This window comes from Bubalus bubalis, chromosome 4 (genome assembly GCF_019923935.1).
Source record: "Bubalus bubalis isolate 160015118507 breed Murrah chromosome 4, NDDB_SH_1, whole genome shotgun sequence".
Taxonomy (NCBI): Eukaryota; Metazoa; Chordata; class Mammalia; order Artiodactyla; family Bovidae; genus Bubalus; species Bubalus bubalis.
The window spans coordinates 128,409,135-128,419,064 of record NC_059160.1 but is presented as its reverse complement, the minus strand read 5'-3'; the positions used below and the strand labels follow the sequence as shown (position 1 = coordinate 128,419,064).

The 9,930-nt window shown below is 42.8% G+C and overlaps 1 pseudogene; it reads right to left on the bottom strand.

Annotated features, from left to right (window-relative positions):
• Nucleotides 1–8,874: 8,874 nt before the first annotated feature.
• Nucleotides 8,875–9,889, bottom strand: LOC102408069 (annotated as a pseudogene).
• Nucleotides 9,890–9,930: the final 41 nt, after the last annotated feature.

Here is a 9,930-nt window from a genome sequence, read left to right as displayed (position 1 = left end):
TACAGTATAAAGCATAGAACTGCTTCCCCTTCCTCACGGGATAGGACCTTGTTTTGTTTTGATCGTATCAGAGCTCTCCAACCTTGGATTAAGAGAGGCTACTTATTGTTTCCTCTGGAGAAGGGAGGAGGACTCACAAGGTAATGGAGCACCAAGGAAAGATTAATCCAGGCCCTGAAAGTAGATGCATGGAATAAGGTACACGGATAGAGAAATCTCAAAGAGAAATTGATACCAATTGGGGTTCTCGGCCTCCTTAATCAATAGAAATTGATAAGAGACCAGACAAGAAACTCAGGCAAGGCTTTACTGAGGCTCCTGCTGCAGTAGTGGGCAATAAAAACAAGTAACAGATTCCCTTACTCGTTCCCCCATGGGAGTGAGCTGGTTCCTTTTATTCAGTGAGGGAAAGGGTGTGTTCAGGGGTTGGGCTGGACGGGTGGTTTAGGTGGTTTGCTCACCCCTTCAGTGGTGTTGTGTGCGGCGGGGCATGCGCAGTACCCTGCTTTTGCTTCCAGCTCCTTAGACGTGGCAGTGGGGGTTTTGGTATATTTGTATCTTCTTATCCATAATTTGCCCCACTGTACAGGCACAGTTTTTAGTCCCTTATAGTTTCTTTTATTTTTGTTGCTTGAGGAGATGTTTGGCCAGGTACAAGCACTGCAGCAAAGGACCTCAGGTCCCAGCCTGCTTCAAAACCTCAAAGTGGAACACTGGTACAATTTGTTGTTGTTCAGTCACTAAGTCACGTCTGACTTTTTGCAACCCCATGGACTGCAGCACCCCAGGCTTCCATGTCCCTCACTATCTCCCAGAGTTTGCTCAAACTCATATCTATTGAATCGGTGATGCCATCCAACCACCTCATCCTCTGTCACTCCCTTCTCCTGCCTTCAATCTTTCCCAGCATCAGGGTCTTTTCCCAATGAGTCTGCTCTTCAGATCAGTTGGCCAGAGTACTGGACTTTCAGCATCAGTTCTTCCAGAGAGTATTCAGGGTTGATTTCCTTTAGGATTAACTAGTTTGATCTTGCTATCCCAACTACTGGTATAATTACTCCACTGATTATGAATGAATTTCTGGTAAACCTCTTTATAAGCCAAAAAGAAGGTTTGAGAGAAAGATGTAGTGGAGAAGCATTTACAGTGCCCATTCCTGGGAGGAGCTCCTGTCCTCCATAAAGTAAAACCACAGTAGGTTGTTTTCGGTTACTGTTTTTTTGTTTGTTTGTTTTGTTTTTGCCATACCATACGACTTGCAGTATCTTAGTTCTCCTACCAGGGATTGAACGCAGGCCACCCAGGCCAAAGCAGTGGAAGCACTGAGTCATAACCACTGGACCACCAGGGAATTTCTGTGTTGATATTTCTGTTGATGTGCCAAACATGAGAAGGAAATTAAGCCAAGGAGAATCACTAATGATATTTGATCTTTTGTTTCAGATGTTTGTTTATTGTGAAAAGCATGCGTATAAGAATCAAAATGAAAATTCTATCCCAGACTACAAACACAGTTTGAAAGAATTCAGAGAGATTGACACCCTAGCCATCTCTGGAGATAGACTCAATGGACATAAGAGACAGATATTTGACAAGCCTATTTAAGGATTGTTGAAATATACTGGGGCTTATATAATACAAATACTCTTCAGCTATTTATTTATTCTGTTGCAATGATTCCTACTAATGTCAAATCCTCCTAGGTATTGTCAGTTGCTACCAACACAACATGTTTTAGTTCTATAAAGTCAGAAAAACTAAAATATCTGTGCTACTTAATGTTTTTATTGAGGAACTTGGCTATCCTTTCTCTCTTATAACTCTTTCCCCCATCCATATCAACAGTATTGAAGAGTTTTGTTGAATCCTGTTTATAACAGTAACAGCAGACATTAACACAGTCCTTATCCCAGCCTTAATAGGATGAATGGGGATTCAACAATGATCAAGTCAAATATGATCCTTCCTTATTTTCATTGATCTTAAAGTTGTCTCTTCTTTTTTGAAAATCCCACTCTCTTTCTTATTTAACCTCTTTTGTGGTGCTTAAAGTAAAAATGATTGCCCCAATTTTACCATAAAACACTCACTGCCTTTGAGAAATCGGACTGAACTTTAACTAAGGAGTGGCAAAACTCCCTGTGCTTCCTTTGCAACTGTTCTTTTTCTGCCTTCATGTATCTGTATGTCCACCAGATGAATCCCTACTCTGAGAAAACCCAAAGAAGTACAGTAGGGAGTCACTAATCATTTGTTGGATAACAAATTATACAACTTTGGGTTACTGATACTGTGATTCTACGTTTTGCCTCTTGAGTCTGAACCAGCAATAGTATAGAGAACTTTCCCAGAAGGTACCTGGAGAACCAGAAAAATCATTCATGGGTTACTTTCACTATTTGTCTTGGTACACTGATTTAGCTCACCAAGGAGTTGTATTTTGAGTGTAGACCTGGAGAAGGTGAAGGAGTGAGCTACGTAAATATTTGGAGGGGAATATGCCAGGCAGAGAAGAGCAGGTGCAAAGGTCCTTGGTGGAAGCTTGCTTACTATGTCTTAAGAATAGCAAGGAGGCAAATCTGGCTGAAGATGAATGAGCTAAGGAGAAAATAAATAGAGGTAAAGTTAGAGAAAAATGGGGGAGATTACACAGGGCCTCATAAGTCACTGTGAAAACTTGGGCTTTTATGAGAAGTGAAAACGGAGCCACTAACGGTTATAAGGAGAAATGACATGATTGCTGTATGCTTTATCATGAGTGCTACTGTTGCTTTGCTGAACTAAAAATTAAAGAGGGGCAAGGAGGGGCTTCCCTGGTGGCCCAGTGGCTAAGACTGCACACTCTGAATGCAGGGGGCCTGAGTTCAATCCCTGGCCAGGGACCTAGATTCCACATGCCTCAACTAAGAGATTGATTGCCAACTAATGATCCCAAATGCAAAAAAAAAAAAAAAAAAAAAAAAGACCCCATGTGCTGCAGCTAAGATCCAGAACAGTCAAATAAATTTTTTTTTTAAAGAGGAACAAGGAAAGAAGTAGGAAGAGCTGAGGAAGATGTTGCAGTATTCCATATGAGAAATGATGGTGACTTGAACTTGAGTGGTAGTAGTGGAAATGGTACCAAGTGATTGAATTCTGGATGTATTTTGAAGAGAGAGCCAGTAAGATTTACTTGTTGGATCAGATTGGGGTGGGAGAGTAAGGGAAGACAATATAACACTGAGGATTTTGGCCTGAGTAACAGGAAGAAAGGAGTTGCCATTTACTGAGATGAGGACAATGGCAAGAGGAGCATTCTAGAGCAGGGATGCTTGTCAGACATCAAAGCAAATGTGCCGAGTAGGCAGGGGAATGTGAGTCTGGAGCTGAATGCAGAGGTCTGGGCTGGAGATTGAAATTTGGGAGTCACTGTCATATGATGGCATTTAAAGTGACTAGAGGAGGGACTTCCCTGGTGGTGGCTAAGATTCCTTGCTCCCAATGTCAAGGGTCCAGGTCCAATTCCTGATCAGGGAACTAGTTCCTACATGCCGCTAATAAAGATCCTGCTGCTGCTGCTGCTGCTGCTAAGTCAATTCAGTCGTGTCCGACTCTGTGCGACCCCACAGACAGCCTCTTACCAGGCTCCTCTGTCCCTGGGATTCTCCAGGCAAGAATACTAGAGTGGGTTGCCATTTCCTTCTCCAATGTATGAAAGTGAAAAGTGAAAGTGAAGTCACTCAGTCGTGTCCAATTCTTAGCAACCTCATGGAATAAACATCCTACGTGCTGCAATTAAGACCCGGTGCAGCTAAATAAATAAATAAAGTTAATCAATTAATTTTAAAAAGTCTAACCAGGGAGCTGGGAGTTGGTGTTCTATAGATGACTAAAGAGTCAGACACGACTGAGTGACTGAACTGAACTGAAGCCAGTCAAGTTTCCGCAAGGTTCTGAAGGTTCAAGATTCCATGCTGCACAGAAGATGAATGATCCTGCACGCTGTGATTAAGACCCAGAACAGCCAAATAAATAAATACATATTTTTTAAAAGTTAAAAAAATAAACTTATTAAAAAATAAAGTGACTGGAGGAAACCTCCAAGGAAGTGAAAATAAATAAAAGAGTGTGCTCAGCGGTCACGGAGATGAGGAAGAACCAGCAAAGGAGACAGGGGACAAAAACCAGCAGTGTGGTATTCTGGAAGTGAAGAACGTGTTTCTAGGGGAGAGTGATCAACTGGGCCAAACGCTGCTTAGGGTAACGGAAATGAGAACTGAGACGTGACTTCTGGATACAGCAATCTAGAGGTCTGCAGCGAGCTCTGATAAGAGCAGTTGGTGGAAGAGTGAGGACAAAAACTCAATGGGTTTGTGTCGATGAGGAAACAGGATGAGCAGAATTGGACACAGGCGAATATAGAGAATTAGTTCATGGAGTGTTCTGTAAAAAGAAAGGCCTGGCAGAAACAGGGTAAAGAAAAGGTTCTTAAAGGGTGGGTGTTAAAAAAAAAAAAAGGATGGTGCAATTATGATACTTTGTTTTGGATTTTTTTTTTTTAACTGTACGTCTCAGCATGTGGGGTCTTAGTTGCCTGACCAGGGATCAAACCCTTGCCCTCTGCAGTGGAAGCATGGAATCTTAACTGCTGGATGACCAAGGTAGTCCCTGACAACATGTCTTTATACATTGATGAATAAGTCTATAGAGTGGCAGGTTGACACACAGGAAAGAGAAGAGAGAACTGTTAGAGCAATGCTTTTACATTGACAAAAGGAATAGGGCTAGTGTGTAAGGGGAGGGGTGGGCAATGAAAACAGCAGATGCAGGCTGGGTAGATGTGGCAAGAGACATGACTATCCTTTGGCTTCTATACACTTTTTACAAAAGAAGTAAAACTTTTGGTTAATGTACTTATACATAATGATAGTGATGGCTGACATACTCACTTTGGGATGACCAGATTATCTTTGTTTTTTTTAAAGATTTTTTTTTTTTTTTGATGTAGACCATTTTAAAGTCTTTATTGAATTTGTTACAGCATTGCTTCTGTTTTATGTTTTAGTTTTTTTGCTGGAGAAGCATGTGTGATCTTAGCTCCCCAACTAGGGATTGAACATACATGGCATCCCCTTGCTCTTGGAAAGTGAAGTCTTAACCACTGGACCACCAGGGAAGCCCCAAGATTATCTTTAAAATTTGAAAATTATACATGTTGCTAATGCTGTTGCCGTCAACACTGGGAGGAATGTTATAGTAACATTCCAAGACAGTCTGGTGACCTTCCTCCCAAATTGTTCTTCCTGGATATGCCTCTCTGGTTGTTTTAAAGTGTTTCCTTAATAATCAACTCTACTAAAAAAAACCCCACAATAATTAGCTCCCTTCATCTAAACACCAGCTATTTTTTAGTTCGGATCTTTGAGTCACAAAGTTTTTCTTTTTTTTTTTTTTTTTCTCAAAGTAGCCTACATTCTTGTTTCCTGAGCTTGATTATAGGTAGTCTAATCCATTTCAAAAATTGGTCAAATACAGCTGCTGACTGCCCCATTCAGTTAATTTTCAATTTCTAGCTACTTTCCAGTTCAAGTGATTAAAGGTAGGAACATGAGATAATGGGTCATTTACTGAGTTGTTGATACAGATGCTTATACTGAAAATGGGAAGGGATCATTCTAGAATGCTTAAAATATGTTAGAAGAAGACTTTTTGTTGGTTGATAAAAGGCTTGGCATAGCTCTCTGTTTTTTCGGTGAAATCACTAAAGTCAGGATTGCAAACCTCTTAAGGATCACCTGGCCCAATCATTCATTTGATGCTTCAACTCCTCTGTAACATCTCTGCTAAGTATTTCCACACTTTCCTTAGCTCTAAAGCCAGGAAGGTGACTTCTTTACTCCTCTACATCATAGAAATTAACATACAAGGACACATCTGGAGGTTTCTATTTAAAATGACGATGAATTGTATGAAAGTTTTCAGGACAGTCAAGAGATTTTTCAGTTGCTACACAAAGGATTATAAATCCGAATTCTGGTTTTACAGAGATGCAAATGGGGACATGCAGGTAGAAATGCAGGCGTAAGTACCTTGTACAGCAGGCTGAGATGCTGAGAGTCCCAAGCTAATTCAGGTCTGAAGCACTAATCACTTCACAGTTGAGGGCAGAGGATGATGTGGGAAGTCTGAGTTGTAGGCTGCTCTCCCAAAGCTATCCTGTGTCTGAATTTTCTTCCCTAAACTTGACAGCATGGCTGACAGCTTTCTTGTCTTTGATTTAGCTCAAGGTACCTGGTTTGCTGCAAGATTTAAAATCCCCCCTTCCTGGGTCATCATTTTGATCAGAAGATTTAGTTCATAATCAATTAATGTTTGATAAGATAACTGGACAAAACTATGCATCCTTTTTCCTCTTAAATACACATAATACAGACAGGGTGAAATCATTTCAGGTTAATGAAGTTGATGTTTTATTTTTGCTTTAATCGATGTGGTTAGCATTAATTCCAGCTGAAATAATGTTTTCCATTTTTTATATAAACCTCAGGATAGTAAGTTTACTAAAAAATTATTTCACTGGGGAGAGAGGGATGAATAGGTGGGGCACAGGGAATTTTAAGAGCGATGGGACTCTTCTGTGTGTGTGTGCTCAGTTACTTCAGCTGTGTCCAACTCTCTGAGGCCCTATGGACTGTAGCTCACCAGGCTCCTCTGTCCATGGGATTCTCCAGGCAAGAATACTGGGGTGGATTACCATGCCCTCCTCCAGGGGATCCTCCTGACCCAGGTATTGAACCCAAGTCTCCTGCATTGCAGGTAGATTCTTTACTGCTGAGCCACCAGGGAAGCCCTGAAACACTTCTGTATGATACCCTAAGGATGTCAATATACACTTATCAAAACTACATTCTATATGTAGAACACAAAGAATAAACCCTAATATAAACTATGGATTTTGGGCAATAATAATGTGTCTGTATTGATTCATTGATTGTAACACAGGTACCTCTGTGTTGGGGGATGTTGACAGAAAGGGAGACTGTCCTTGTACAGGGCAGGGGTGTAAGTTAAGGGGTATTTTCTGCTCAGTTTTGCTGTAAACTTAAAACAACTCTAAAAATAAAGTCTATCAAAAAATGTTGGAGTCATTTTAAATAAACTGTTACCAATGGCAATTAAAAACTATAGTGAAGGCATTTACTTCTTTGTTAAATTATTTTGTACAGTGAAGAATCACTCAAATTTAGTTGTCTGACAAACTTAGGGATGTCTGAGAAAAGCACCATAGATGAGGAGTATTAGATTTTCAGACTTTTTTTTTTTAAGGCAGAACCTGAAAACTGGGCAGAAAGGTTCTCTCAAGTAATTGCAAAGTAATCTCTGGGATAACTGGATATTTTCTCTGGGTCTTCTGATGGTTTTATAACCTGGTGGCAACTTCAGACTAGTGAAAATAGGTAGTATTTTCTAAGAAATAGCCAGTAGATTTTATTGTACAGCATGATGGAAAGTCATGGAAGAAAGGAGAGGCATAAATGACCTGTTTCATTCTTGGGGGCTGGGATAACCCCTGGAATGCAGTTTAGTACGATGGCTCATCCTGCCTCTGTGAGTGTCTAAGACAATTGTCACAAACAATAAGAATTCCACTGGGATTCCAATCCTAACAGGTATTGGGTGAGGGGCACTTAGAGTGCCTTGTAGAGTACGTGTTATTCTCATCTTTTTCCCAGAAAAGTGTATGGAGCTTTTGTTTAATTAAAAAAGAAAAAAAAATTTTTTTTAATTTTTTGGCTGCATTGGGTCTTTGTGGCTGTGCATGGGCTTTCTCTAGTTGCAGCAAGCAGGAACCACTCTCTGGTTGCAGTGCTTGGGCTTCTCGTTGTGGCGGCTTCTCTTGTTGCAGAGCACATGCTTAGCTGCCCAGCTGCCCCACAGCATGTGGAATCTTCCAGAAGCAGGGATGGAACTCATCCCCAGCATTGGCAAGTGGACTCCAACTACTGAACCACCAGGAAGTCTTTTTTTTTTAGGCACCAAAATTTTTATTAACCCACTTTCTCGCTCAATTTTATCTTTATAAACCACATGAATCTCTTTTTGACCCAGAGTTATGAAGGGAATTATCAAGTTACAATGTGCTTTTAAGTTTCTCTGGCTCCTCTGAACCTCTGGCTGTCACTTTTCTTGTCCTCTCTCGCTTAACAGTATATTCCAACCCCTGTAAAATAGGGACTAAAAGTACCAGTCTCTTTGCTCTGAGGTTGAAGAGAATGCCAAGCACTAAGCTAGGCTCTCAGGAGCCTCAAACTCCAACAGGTCCTCCCCACCCTTTGACAAATCCCCTTCTTCCTTATCATGGGCTGAGGAACCAATAAACTTGTCATCAAGAACATGGGTATAAAGTCCACAGGCCAAGCGAGAGCCTGGATGCTAAGTGCATGGGCTTTGTGCCTACCACTGCCAACTTCCAGCTTAAGGAAGGACTGACTGAGTGAGCAGTTCAAAAACCCCTGAGCTCAAGGCTCTTTCCCTGTGGGTAACTCCTATGTACCTCCATCATGACCAGGACTTGAGGCAGGACTTTTCAATTCCCACCGCCACACTTGGGACAGCATGAGGAATGCAGCAGAGGCCAAAGACTGAGTGATTAGCCCCAGGGAGTCAACGGGGGACATTATCAAACCAATTTCAAAGGTGGTGGTATTTTTGCTCTTGGGGAGGAGAGGTGGGGGGCTTCCCAGGTGGCTCAGTGGTAAAGACTCCACCTGCCAATGCAGGAGATGCCAGAGATGTGGGTTCCATCCCTGGGTTGGGAAGATCCCTTGGAAGAGGAAATGGCCACCCACTCCAGTATTCTTGCCTGGAAAATCCTATGGAGAGAGGAGTCTGGAGGGCTACAGTCCATGGGGTCGCAAAGAGTCAGATGGGACTGAGAGACTGAGCATGCTTGCAGGAGAGGTGGGACCCAGGCAAGGACAGCAACTGGCAGGCAAAGGGCAGGCTTGGTTCTTAGTGGTCAGGCTGGAAGGGGCCATCATGAGACATGCCCAGGTATGGGCCTGCTTCTCAGTCAGCTTGGTCAGCTTCACATTCAGTTTGCCCAGGGGAGCTTCAGCCACTGCTTTATCCAGGTTCTTGGGCAGGAAGTAGACCTCCACAGGGTGCTTATCTGGGTGGGTCCACAGCTCAATCTTCACCAGCACCTGGTTGGTGAAGGAGTCGTTCATCATGAAGCTGGGGTGGCCCATGGTGCAGCCCCGGTGGACCAGCTGGCCCTTGGCCAGCCCGATGATCAGTGCCCATTATTCAACAAGTACAGTCCACCTGGGGCTTGATGTTTGCCTTCTCCACAGTACTCTCATTCAGGCACTTGATATCAATCTCCACGTTAAAGCATCTGATTTACACACAGTGACGTCATCTTTCATCTGTTCAAAGTGTGGGTTGACGGATGAGGTTGGTACAGCCCATGGTGGTGACAAATGCTGCCCTCCTGATGGGTCTCATCCATGATGGTCACTCACACCCCTCCATGGCAGCCTAAAGCGCACTGATGGAGTTCATCTCTCCTATGATGAATCGCGCCCCGAAATCCCTTAGGGCCTGGGCACAGCCATTGCCGTTGTTGCCACAGCCCACTACCACCGCCATCTTGCCCGCATTCATCATGTCAGGAGTCGTTGACACTGACAGCAGGCACCTTCAGGATCCCATTGATCATCCTTTTATACAGGTTGTGGACCCACATTGTGGTCTCTTCAGAGATGCCTCAGATGTCAGACTGGAGCTGCGGGTACTCGGTGTAGATGCGGTTGGTGAGGTTAACACCTTTGCCCAGCATCATGTTGAAGGGCACATCTCTGAAGCACAGTGTCTGCTGGATGCACCACAGATCCTCCTCATCCATGTTACTCTTCTGGGCATAGAATGCCAGCCTTGGCAATGGCA